General features: G+C 24.0%; 1 non-coding gene across 1 annotated transcript; it reads left to right on the top strand.

Annotated features, from left to right (window-relative positions):
• Positions 1–327: 327 nt before the first annotated feature.
• TRNAN-GUU lies at positions 328–401 on the top strand. The gene has a single exon. It is a non-coding gene; the product is annotated as a tRNA-Asn (tRNA).
• The last annotated feature ends 13,858 nt before the right edge of the window (positions 402–14,259 follow it).

Genomic DNA, 14,259 nt, shown 5'->3' with positions numbered 1-14,259 from the left:
TTCAATTTATAATTATATTGCCAATTATAAATTCATACTAATATATAATAAGAAAATTATAATTGATGGATTATATAGATAAATTTATAAAAATATAAATTATAGCTTTTTATAGTTTATAAAAAAATTAATATATAATAAACTATTGTTTTATTATTTTAATATTATAATTTTATACTAGTATTGTAATAATTATATGTATGATGATTAAATAATATATAATATAATTAAAAAGAGAGAGGAGCATGAGAAAGTAAATAAGAAACCATAATTTGAAGCAGGCCTAGCTTTCGATTTGATATGAAAATGTTGCATGAAGTAGCATAAGCTGGAATAGCTCAGTTGGTTAGAGCGTGTGGCTGTTAACCACAAGGTCGGAGGTTCAAGCCCTCCTTCTAGCGCTTTCTCTTTTCTTTTCATTATTATTTTTCCATGCAATAACTATAAAAAATAATGTAGTTTCTTTTACATTAATATTATATAGTATGATAAAATTAAATTTGCAAAATTTCACATACATACATATTATATCTCACATGTTGAAGCATGTAAAAAAGGTACGTAAAAAAAAATTGTTATTCAATAAATAATACAAAAATTATATAAAATATATGTATATAATCGACATTCTAGTTGAATCTACTATAATATTTTGTTAATAAATATTAAATTCTTAGTGTAGAAATTATTTATTTATACAAATATTATGATGTATTACATTAACAAATGAATTGATTAACGTAGAATAATATTTGTTATTGTAATACATCAATTGTTAATATAACATATTATTTATTCAAATTAATATTTGAAGTTCATGCACAGTAACAGTTTAATTTTGTTTAGATAAAAATTATATTATTAAAATTTATTTTAACACTTGATAATTTTTATTTAATAATAAATGAATTTTTATAATGATATAAAATATATGATTTATATTTTTAAGAAAAAATAGATATCTTAAACATTACTTTTTTAAAGAAATCAACTACCTTTAACTTTTAATTTATTTAATTGATCCTAAGTAAATTATAAATAATATTTTAATATGTTTATTTACAAAAAAATAATATTTAAGGAATTTATATATTCTTTTCCCACTTTTTAGAAATGTGATCCTAAAAAATACCAGTCAAGAATTTTAGTGGGCCACATGGTATTGTCACTTTTTTAGAAGTCCCATCCGAACACTTTAATATAAAATGAAATAATAAATAAACATTATGCATAATATTATATCTATATGAAAATCAACATAATACCCCTACGTCTAAATATTTCAGCGATGAGCAAAATATATATAAATAGGTCTTACATTAAAAAATATTTTTTTGATTTTTTATAAAAAGTAAAATAGAATTTTTTTTTAATTTTTATTATAAAAAACAAATAATAGATTCAAAATGTATTAATTGTTAAATTTTTTTATATTCTTTTATTAGTATTATTAAATATATAAATTATTAAGTACACCATTTAATATTAAAAATATTTTTAAAATAAAATTTATATTTATATAAAATATAATAAATATAATTTTTTTTTTAATTCTAATAATTTATTTTTTTATTTTTAAAATATTTTAGTTGATGAATGTTGTCTCAAATCCTTTTCAGAATCTAGAAAGTATTGGAATAATGGGTCTTCAATACCGTCGAAAAGAAAAGAAAAATAAGATACGCGATTTCGCTTTTTCTATGGTCGCAGCTGATAAGAAGCCACCGCTTGCGGGTGCCAACTGCCCAATCCCGTTGACGCTCTCCATGTCAACATGGCAGTTGTAAATTGTAATATTTTCGTAAAAGAGATTATTTGTAATTTCATTAATCTTTATACAAAGGGTTTTTTTTTATATTTATATACTAAAATATGAGGATTTTGTAAAAAATGACAGAAACATGAAAATTTTTAAAAAATTGCTATGAATAATAAAATTGTCAATTTTTTAGTAATTTAAAATTTTTTATAAATTTTTGAATAGTTGTTATTGATGATTTTTAATTTATATAATTTTTAATAGTTTTTTAAAAAAATACCAATGTCAATTTTTTATACTTTATAATTTTTGTCCTTTTTTTTAATCCTTCCTGTACTTGTATCAAAGTTTATCATTAAAGTTATTTGAATCTCATATTTTGGGAATAGATTATTTTTAAATACAATAACAAAATGAAAAAACCTTTTATATATATATATATATATATATATATATATATACATATATATATATATTATGATCTTTAAAATTAAAAAGAGTTCAAAAAGCCACTTGCATGTAACACTCTACCATCATTTAAATAAGTGTTGTTTAAAATTAATTGTGTAAATTTATTATAATTTTAAAAAAATTGATTAAATTTTAAATAATAATTTTTTTATTTAAAAAAATTATTTAATAAAACATTATTTGATATCTTAAAAAAATTTAGTTTAAAAATTATTTTGACTAGATGAGTCTTGTTCTCTTGTGTAGCTAGTTGATTAAGTTTTAATAAAAAAAATATTTTCATAAAATTATAACGTTTATGATATAAGACAATGTGGTCATATATCTATCATTAGATAAATAATACAAAAGGTAAAAAAAAAAAATAATACAAAAGGCGGAGAGAGATCACACATTTATATTATAAATTATTAAAGAAAGGATAATAATTAAGACTATATTTTAATTTATGAAAAGTATTATAATATCTATTTTAATTTAAAATTTAATATTAAGAAAATTTAAGAAAGCATAAGTTATATATAAATCTCTTATAACTAATTTATAAATTGAATAAAATATAAATCACATTGTAAAAATTTGTATAATAAAATAAAGAAATAAAATTTAAACAATCAAATGTTAGTTATTTAATTTATCATAATTAAAATATAATTTAAATTTTTTTAATACAAAATTAATTATGTTTAATGAAAAAAATAAAAAAATATTTAAATTGATTAGTAAAAATAAATATTTAATTAAAAGAAATTAAAATATAATTAAATAAGTTTGTGACTTAGAGTAATATTAATATACAAAACAATGCACAAAAATAAAGATACTACAAAATAATGCATTAGAGTAATTTTTAGCTTAATTCAATAAGTTAATTAATATTTTAATAATTAAAAAAAAATTAAAAAATATATTTTGATCAATTAAAAATATTTATTTAATTAAAATTAAAATATACTAATTTTAAGATCAAGTTAAACATGAATGCAAAATCAAATTATATTTAAAATTATATAATATAATAAAAAATAATAATGCTCAAACAAATAATCTAAAAATAAATAAATAAATTGGATATAAACAATAGTACAAGAATAGTACAAGAATGATTGTGATAATTTTATTTTTATTTTTATGTCGCTCTATCAATCTTTTATTTTCTTGATAGAGGAAGAGTTAAATTTTACAAGTGAAAATAAAAATAAAATATAATATAATTAAGAAAATAAAAATTAATATTATGTTTCAATTAATTTTATTTTTTTTAATTATTATTATTATTTGAAATTAAAAGAAACTAAATTTAAAGATATAAAAGAAGAAAAACAATAAGTGAAATATTTTTACTAAAAAAATAAAAATAAATAAAAAAATTTCAAACCAAAAATTTTTGAGGTTAAAGGAAATTAGCCCAAAGTCTTTTTTAGATATTTTTTTTAGATTGAGTTGGTTGAGCCCAATTTTTAATAAAAAAATAAAACAAAATAAAAAAATATAGAAAGTTGTTTTAACTATTTTGCAAGTGTAAGTTTTTACTAATACTAATTTGTTCATAGATACAAATTTCTTGCCGTTTTGGTACACCTACAAAGTCTGTAATATATTTTTGCTTAAACAAAAAAGAAAATCTTCTTCTTCCTTCTCTTTCTTGTTCATTCGACTCTCTCTCTATTTCCTCTTACCCTGCCTCTTCCCCTCTCTTTCACCCACCGAACCCCTCTTCCTCTCTTTCCTTCCCTCCCATCCAACTTATCCTCCCAGTCTCCCTCTCTCTTCTCTTCCTCTCCCTTTTTTCCCACCCCATCCAACCCAACTGAACCCCTTTTACTTAGCTCCTCTCTCTCTCCCTTTCCTTTCAAACCATTTATCCTCTTCCTCCTCCTATTCAGTCTCCTTTCTTCTGCCCCTTCCTCTCTCCTCTCCTTCACTCTACTTTTTCTATCTTTTGCTTAAACAAAATTTTTAATTTAGTTACATCAAATTTTATTATTATAATAAAATAATAAAGCTAACAAAAAGACCAGAAGCTTTTTTACTTGCTATCATTCAATCTTTTTTTTCTATCATTTATTATTATAAGATGAAAAACTTAATAAAAATATAATCATAACAAAACATGATTTTTATATGTAAAGAAAATATTTTTGATGTAATATAATTTTACATATATGTGAATAAGTTTGAATTTAGACAAAATAATAGAATGATGGAAGGGATGACTAATGATACAATTTTTCTTATTTCTTTTGATCTTTAGTTTCTTTTCTTTTCTTTTTTTACTATTTTCCCCCTCTTATAAGTTTATTGTTATTTATTTTTAATTTTTTCTCTTTAGAAAAAATTCTACTTCCTTCCCTTCCTCTCTCTTTTGTTTAGATTTCTTCTTTTTAAAATTTTTATTGTCTTTTTTTTTTTCTCCTTCCTCTATTTATATTGGTTCTATTTTATTTTATTTTTTTGAAAATTTTACAAGAAGTCAAAATTTTAAAATTTTTTCTCATTTATGCTAAAAGTTAATTTTTAGTGTAAAATTTCTACTTCTATGAATAAGTTAATTTTCCAATGCACTGTTTTAAACATTCTTATTCCTTTGTTTTTTTAAATATTTTAAAATATTAAAAAATTGATATTTACATCGTTAATTAGTTATATTATAAAGAAGATATGAATTTTAAATTAATTATTATAAACTTAATTTTTTATTGATATAATTACTTATAATTAAATAATAATATAACAAAATTTATACTAGTAATATATTTAAATTAAAATCGTGTAAAATTGGGGGGTTGATTTTAATTAATTTATTGATAACAAAAAAGTCAATGTTGTCTATTATTTCTTGATTTCCAAACAACCTCCTTGTCTTGAAATATTTATTAAAATAAATATATAAATACTGAGATATTATAATATTTTAGTTGGATGTGACAGATATTATTAGAATCTGATATAGTTATTTTAAAGAAAATTTTATTTAACCCCCTCGTTGAATTTAAAAATTATTCTTATAATATTACTTGTGAGAACTTGTAAAGGAAGAAAGAATGAAGTTGAGAGTTGCACCGAATCTTCGAGGATATCGCCCCTGACTTTCCGAACGTTGAGAGTCAACCTCTCGAATCTCAGAGATGACTTATAAACGTGCTTCATGCAGCTATCAACTCATTCTCTTTTTTTTTTTTTTTGTTATTTTCTTTTTTGTTAAATAATTTATCTGTCAAAACTATGACTTTTCAGCGTTTATAGGTAGGAGTATATGCATATTAGATTTCATCAATTTTAAAATAAAAATGCACTTGCTTTGAGTTGGATTAATTAGATTCTTTTGAAAAAAAAATCTGTTTTTATGTTATTAAAAGTATTTTAAATTAGTTAATTTAATTTGTATACTTTGATTTTTAATTTAATTAAAAGGTGATAGGTATTTTTTTCTCCTTCTACACTATTTTCAACTGAAACTTATTTTTTTAATACGAAACATAAATTTTATATAAAATGATATTAGTATGTGATGTACTGATACTATATATTGCTTTTATAATAATGAGATTATAAGTTAAACCTATTTATTAAATAATTTTTATTCTCTTTTTATTCAAATAATTACTAAATTCTTTCTGTATTTTTATTTATTGTGAGATTTATATTAATAAGATATTTATTCATTATTTTTATAAATGGACAGATGCATTCATTTAATGAACAAGTAATTAATTACTTATTTTATTATGAGTATTTTTAAAATATATTATAAATTTATAATATATAATTATTTTTTATTAATTTTGATAAATTAATTATTGAAAATATGTAACTCTAAATGTAAGAGACATAAGTTGAATAATGACTATAGTTGGCCAAGATTTAGGGTGTGTTTGGATTTTTTTTTGTTTAAATCCAAAAGCGCGTATTTTAACACTATTATTTCCAGTGCTTAAAGTCTTCGATTCTTGATTGTATGCTATCCTGACTCTGACCCATCCATGTCCAACAAATGCAAATAAATTGATGTTTATTTTATGAAGCTGTATCCAGTTAATTTAAGAATTCTATTAACTTTAACTCTAAAGGTTTAAGATAAGCAGTTAATAATAAAAAAAATTATTAAAAAATTTATTTATTATATTTTTATAACTTCAATATAATATGTATTTTTTTTCATAAATTTTTTTTATTTGTAGATACTTAAACTCAGCTTTTAACAAAATATTTAATTTAATTAAAAAATATACATATTAACGTAAATCATGAAATAAAAGAAAAAATTAATCAATATTTTATTTTTAAGTTTAATTATTTTAGATAATTATAATAAACTGAAAACCAATAATAGAAGTCTCAGGAATTTATTTATTTATTCTCAATATGAATATGAAGTAGGGTCTTATTGTAATTTTAAATCCATATATTGCCTTTTAAAATAGACCGGTAAAAAAAATAAACAGTTTTTATATTTGATAATTAAACAACAGTTAGTTAGTCTTAAGCTGTGGAAAATAAAATACTGGACTTTATTCTCTGATGGTAGAATTTTTCAAAGGAACTTCACCTAAGCCAGAAATATAACCTCCCCATTATCATTTTCAAAGTTGAAGTATTAACTGAGGCTATTTTATCTAAATCTTGAAGTCTTCAACGTGCTAAAGTATATTTTCTTAATCAACAAAGTTTAGCATGCTTAAACGTTCTATTGATAAGAAGTTTGATTTATAACCACGTGTGTAAAAGAATGTTAATTTCAGTTTATAGAATTAAGTTTAAGCATTTAATAATAATAATCATTTATTAAAAATATTTATTATATTTTTATATCTTTAGTGTATAAAATATTTTTTAATAAAAATGTACTATATATATATATATATGCTTAAAATGAATATTACAAATTATTGGAAAAGATAAAATTTATTTTAGTAATATATATTTAAAGAAAAATTGTCTTTCTATTGAGTAAACGATATCATTAATGCATATTTAAAAAAAAATCAGAATAAGCTCTTCAAATATACGTACATGGGATATATATGAGGTTTTAAAACTTGGTATACTGAATTTTTTTAAAAAATCATTTGGGAGACAGAACCTCAACAGTTTTATTCATTTTATTTGGATGTTTAAAGTAGTTTTTACAGAATCAAGAAAATTTATTGGAATATGGTATATATACTGATTTTGTTTTAAGTAGTTTAATCATTTTGATTTTATTAAGGTTCATTTCATTATAAATTTTAATAAAAGTATTTTATCACATTTTTTATGTCATTTCAGATTGAAAAAAAAAAGACTGTTCTATTTTTTTTATCATTTGAAAATACTCGATAATATTAATTAGTACTATATTTTCAAATGTTATAAAAAAAGAAGAAGGAAACAACAGAGTATAAATATAAAAATAAGAATCTTAAAGCCACATTTTCACTCTCACGAATATTTTCTTGTCAATTTGGTTACGTGAAATTTTGTAGAGAAACGTAAAACAAATGATTACTTCCCTAAGCACATTAATCGTTGCATAGTATGTAGGTCATAATTCATGGGATTGAGTTTGTAACTCGCTTGAACAGTAGTTGTGGAAAACCACATTGTTATACACACACATTGCTAATACTTATGATACTGCACCTAAAATTTGAAAAAGCTAACTAATAATTAAAAATTAAAAGGTAAAAGTTAATAAATTAACTTACTGATTTTATATCACATTTCAATTTAAATTAGCAAAAATAATACTTTCTTCCATAACATGAATTTCAAACCTTCATAATGTAAGTGTATGAGTAGAATTACTTATCCTTGATCTATTAGTAAAATAAGGACTCTCCTTAAACATACTCTTTGACTCGTATGTTTCAAAAATATATCTTACTTTATCAGCTCTTGAATATATCGTAACAATTAAAGCATTTTTTTCACTCTTTCATGAATTAAAGGATTTCACTTGGAATATTTTTTTTTCGATATTGATGGATTCAAGTCTATAACCAAAACTATAGCCACCAATGTATTAGATCTTATAACTTACTAATAAGGTCACATTGATTAGTATAATTTATGAGAACTAAACTTTCAAATTAGTTTGAGATTATGGACATAGGATAAATTAGTTCTTATGATTTTTAAATGAGTTTGTTAATCTTGACAATGTTGAACTTTGTCAAATGTTTAATATTTTAGTTTAACTAATAGTTTTTGTTATAAAAGTGTTAACTTTTGTTGAGGTGTCACATTAGATGAATAAAATAATGTTGTTTAACTCTCATTCTCTTTTTACTTTACTAACCTAAATTGCATATCAATATGAAGTGTGGTGTCTAGTTTTGATAAAGTTTTTAGATGATGACAATAACGATGAAAGAGAGAAAGAAAGTAGTAGTACTAATGATTAATAAAAAATCAAGTAAATCTGTATATTGAATTTTTACCCATATGAAATGACGTCAAGAAGTAGTTCAAATTCAAAAATTCTAGTCATTTTATATATTTTAAATAATTTTTGCTTTTATATTTTAATTATTTTAAGCAATTTATCATTTTAAAAACTAAATTAATGATTTTAATTTTTTCTTGTTTTAAATATTTTAATTTTATATTAAATAAAATACAATAACATAAATAAATTTATATTTTAATTCTAAATTTAATATTTGAAAATATGATATTCAATTATAATGAAAATAATCAGACTTTCTTAACATAAAAATATTAAAAGTAAGAACTTTAATGATCTTGACTAAAAAATAAAAAGTTATAAATTCAAAAATTATATATAACATATTCTTAAAAAAATTAAATTAATATTTATTATCAAATATTTTAATTTTAATTAAATTATTTTTTCAAATTAATCATTACTAAATGTATGAACTAATTGATGTGAGATTATTTTAATTCAAAAAATAATTTTGAGTAAGGGTGTAAATGAGGTGAAGTATTTATGAATTATTTTGATTCTTTAACTGTTCTCTAAGCTCATTCATTTAAATTAAATTAACAAATTTAAACTTTAAATTTTTCTTAATTATTTAATTAAGTCAAACTTAAAAGTTCAACATTAATAATTTTTTTATCATATTTATTTAAAATTTATATTTTATTATTATTTTCATTATTTTTTTATTTTTAACTTTAAGTCATTTTAATGTAGATAAAATTATATTTTATTATTAGTTTATTTTACATTTTAGAATAAAAATATTCATTACATATTCAATTAATAAAAAAAAATATTCTAAACTTAAGAAAAATAGAAACAAGCTAATAAATCAAGTTCAAACTTTAAAATTATTAATTAACTTAAACTTAAACTTTAAATTCGACTCATTTAAATAATTGAGTTAAGAATTTTTTTTTCACAAGTTAAACTTAAGTTTTAATATTTGACACAACTTATTTACATCCAATATCAAGTCTTCCCCCCCCCCCTAAAATATACATATATTTTAAACTAATAAATAGCATAAATTAATAAAAAAAATTAGCCTAACCAATATTTAGGCTTAAAGTGAAATTTAATATAGGTTTTTTTTAAATTAATTCAAACAATAGATTAAAATTATTATCATATATTTTATTTATACTTATTTTATATTTTTAATTGATGTTAAATTGAATCTATTAAAATTGTGTTGAGATAGTATTGATTTTAAGCATTATTTTATTACTTTTGGGTGACATTGATTCACAAGCATGTATTTGATAATTAACATTTATGAAAATTTACATGTTAATGAGATATATAATATGCTTATTAATTAAGAAAAAAGGAATTGTATTAAGATGCTGAACTTATTTTTTAATTAAAATGATTGGGCAGCTAGTGCTAACAAATAATATATATATATATATATATATATATATATATATATATATATATCTTCTAACCAAGATGCCAATATTGAAGAAAATCAAAATGAAGATGATTGATAATATATATATCTTCCCATATACCTTTCCCTAAAGGAATATTATTTTCAACAGTCTTGATAATATAATCAGAACTATTTTTCTTAGGTTGGTCTTCAAGAACATATAATGTGTCTTGAGGAATGACTGGAATAGTCCAGTCATCCATACTTTGATTTATCCCTTCAAAACGAACTTCTTCGTCAAAGAGATTGTGTTTGGGTGTGATTTCAGGAGAATGTTTCTCCTGGTCATCAAAGAGATTAGTTTTAGTTGGAGAGGAGGAGGAGGAACTGGAGCCAGAACGAAAAGAAATGCGAGAGAAAGAGCGTAAGAGTCTAGACATGATATAAAAACATCTGGCACATCACCCTCATTTGGTTCCATAACAATACATCTGTTAATTATTTATAACTTATTCAACTGGATCTGGTTATTTGTGGACTTTTTTTTTTTTTTTTTTTACTTACAAAATTCTGAAAATTCTTTTACTATAGCCACCAGCTTCTTATGTTCTTTGTTCCTTTTGAATACAGCATCGTCAAATTAGCCTTACTGCCCTTTCAACCATACGGGACTTACTGCTACAGCCCCATTCCAAAAGAACGAAGAACTGCTGTACTTCCAGTAAAGGATTTTCTTAAAAACATGAAACTATACAAAAGCAATATTTCAGAACCATTGGTTCGTGGCGTTGTTACAGACAGGGACGATCATTACTGATCTCACCCGAAGGGCCTGTCAGCTGTCCAGCCGATAAACCATGGTTACAGAAATTTCATAAAGGAATTTAAAGTCCAGGTCCAGAAGAACACAGTTACAGATAATTAACAGTTATATCCCTACTTCCCCATCAGGCTCTGATACCAGATAACCTTACAAAAAGCCCTACAAACGCAGGTACAATAGAAAACCCAGTCCTAAGAAACAAGGGGATAATGTCATCCCCACCAATATTCCCAAAAAATCCAGAACAGGCATAACCTGTTACAATTGTGGTAAACCTGGCCATATTAGTAAATACTGCAGGTTAAAAAAGAAAATTAGTAGTCTTAATTTGGATCCTTCTTTAGAAGACCAGATTAACCATCTTTTGACTGATTCCTCTAGTGAAGACGCTGATAAAGAATCTGAAGAGGATGTTAACCAAATTCAGAATAATGACCAAGCCTCCTCTTCTGACAGTGACGAAACTCCAGAAATCAATGTTTTGACAAAAGAACAAGGTCCGATTTATTTTAACTGTTTTCCCAACAAAAGTGTGAGTCTTATGGATGAACACATCCTAGACTCCTTGTTTCTCAATATTTGCTTTCATGGGTTAGACATGAAAGAGGGATCTATTCCTGCAGCCTTGATTTATAGGATTCAGTATAAGGTCATGAATTCTTGTGCTTCTAGAGTCCTTCTCAAACCTCAAAAGGGAGAAACTACTTTGTTTATCACTGATATGACAAAGACTAATGTTTCTCTACCTAGAATTATTAAATGGGATGAGGTTACTCTCCCAGAAAAATGGGTGATGGATAAAGCCTCACCCAGTGTTCCTCGTCCTGCTCCTCAAATACAGGACATCTCACAGGACAATTCCGGAAAGGTTGAAATAACCTTTGATAGGAGAAACTCTTTCTCCTCAAGGATCGATGCTTATAGCAATCGATCTGATTTTGTCTCTGCTAGAAGATCTTTCTCTTCTAGATCTTATATTAGACCTGACATTCCTAGGTCTGTTAATCATGACCCCTCTCTAAATCTTCAAGGTTTAGACATTTCTTCTAGGATTCCTAGAAATGTTTATCAGACTTCTGAAAAAGAAGACGAAAATCAGAGTATCCAATCTCCAACCTACTCTTCCCTTAATGAGTCTTGTGATGTTATCTCATAAATTCATTATAGATAAGGAAACCCTTAGGAAAGATTTCTACTCTGAGGAATGGAAACCTCAAAGAGAGTGGTTCTTTCAAAATTATAGGGGAAAAGATAGGTCTGCCATCCAAGAGAAATTCTATCAATTTCTCGAAAAAGTAAAAAAAAATATTCCATTCTTTGATTGGTAGAGAAAAGATCTTTGTTAGTCCTATCAAACCCAAACTTGAAGAAGTATCTTCTTCATCCTCCCAACCACAATTAGAAAAACCTCTGTTTAAACCTTTTAAGATTAGTGCCAAAGCTAAGCAGAAAATCTTAGAACTCAGGAAAAGAGAAAAAGCCAAGGTGAATGAGGAAAACCAGAATGAGTTGCTTAGTAAAATTACTAGCCTCCTTACTACTATTCCCGACACTCCTCAACCCTCTGAAGAATCTAGTGCTAAACCCAGGACAAGGTCTCTTGCCAAAACTATCAATGCCATTTCCAAGACTGATTCAGAACATTGTTCTGAAACAGATTCTATCTTAGCTATCAATCCAATCAATAATTGAAAAAATTCCTCCAAGCTTTATTATAATAGAGCTACTGCTCCTGATCTTATTTTAGAAGAAAAACATGATTTTATTCAAAGTTTTAATTCTAATGATATTTATATTTGGAATATCGATGGATTATCTGAATATAATATCATTGCCAAACTTCAAAATATGTCGGTTGTCGCTATGGGCTATTTTACTAATCAAAATATGCCTGAAGACACTATTGTCTATATTCTTGTTGCCGGTTTTACTGGCCAACTCAAAGGTTGGTGGGATAATTATCTCACTGAAGCTGATAGAGATAACATCCTCTCTGCAGTTAAAATTGATGATAAGGGGAAAACCATTGTTAATGACAATGAGCGTCTCCCTGATGCTGTGTATACATTATTATACACAATATCCCAACATTTCCTAGGTGATCCTTCTCTTTGGAGGGAAAGATCAGGTGAGTTACTTTCAAAACTCAAATGTGATTCCTTGGAACATTTCAAGTGGTATAAAGATACCTTTATGTCTAGGGTCCTTACTAGGGAAGATTGTAACCAAGCCTATTGGAAAGAAAAATATCTTGATGGTCTTCCTAAAGCATTCAGAGATCTTATTAGAAGTAAACTCCGAAGTCGTTCTCCTACTGGAGAGATTAATTATGATAATTATGATTATGGTCAGCTTACTGCTATTATTGTCCATAGTGGTATTAAAGCCTGCCAGAAAGATAAACTCCAAAAACAACTTGCTAAAGAAAAAGCTTTGAGCAAGAAAGAATTAGGTTCATTCTGCGAACAGTTTGGTCTTCCATCCTGCTCTCCTAAAAAGAAGAAACATGCCCCTAAGAAAGAGGCTGTAGAACCTTACAAAAAGCCCTCTCTTCTAGATCTTATATTAGACCTGACATTCCTAGGTCTGTTAATCATGACCCCTCTCTAAATCTTCAAGGTTTAGACACTTCTTCTAGGATTCCTAGAAATGTTTATCAGACTTCTATATATATATATATATTGTTATTTATTTGTTCATAAAGAGAAAAATATACGTTTTTATGTATTCATTACTTAGAACTTAAGATAATATTATATTTGGTTCTTTTTATCAGTTAATTTTTAGAAGGTTTTAATAAAAGTTTTAATAAAACACTTTATAATTTTTAAGGTATTTGTTTATTATATTTTTCATTTATTTTAATAAATAAAGTTAGCAGAAGCTAAATTAAATTTAATAAAAAATAAATATCAATAGAAAAATTAAGTGCAATGATATTAAATGAGGATAAAATTATTGTGTTACGATAATATTAAGAATTTAAGAAAATTAATTAAATTTAATGGTTTTTATTAATTTTTGTCATTTGGTTAAAGATTCTTATAAAAATGATGAGGAAAATATTAATTGTTACTCTTTAATTCATATAAAATATATTTCTTTATTTATATAAATCAAGAGTTAAAAGGAAATATACTCATAAAAATAAATAAATAAATTTGAATAAAAGAATTAAATTCCTTCATCCGTAAAAAATCTTCATTCTTTGCAAAGACAAAAATAGAAACAGATAAGTCAAAATATCATTTATTGGTCTAAAGTCCTATTAATTGTGATTTCGTAGTGTAACAGTAGCAGTTGGTAACGGTTCTCCGTCAGTGTCGCAAGTGTTCGTCCTCGTAGCGTATCACAGTCACCTTCGCTGCCAGAATATCTGCACAAGTTCATGGCTAAGG

Source organism: Abrus precatorius, unplaced genomic scaffold (assembly GCF_003935025.1).
Source record: "Abrus precatorius isolate BTA unplaced genomic scaffold, Abrus_2018 Scaffold9, whole genome shotgun sequence".
Lineage (NCBI taxonomy): Eukaryota > Viridiplantae > Streptophyta > Magnoliopsida > Fabales > Fabaceae > Abrus > Abrus precatorius.
Note: the sequence above shows the minus strand (reverse complement) of the source record. Positions and strands in the feature narration are given on the sequence as shown.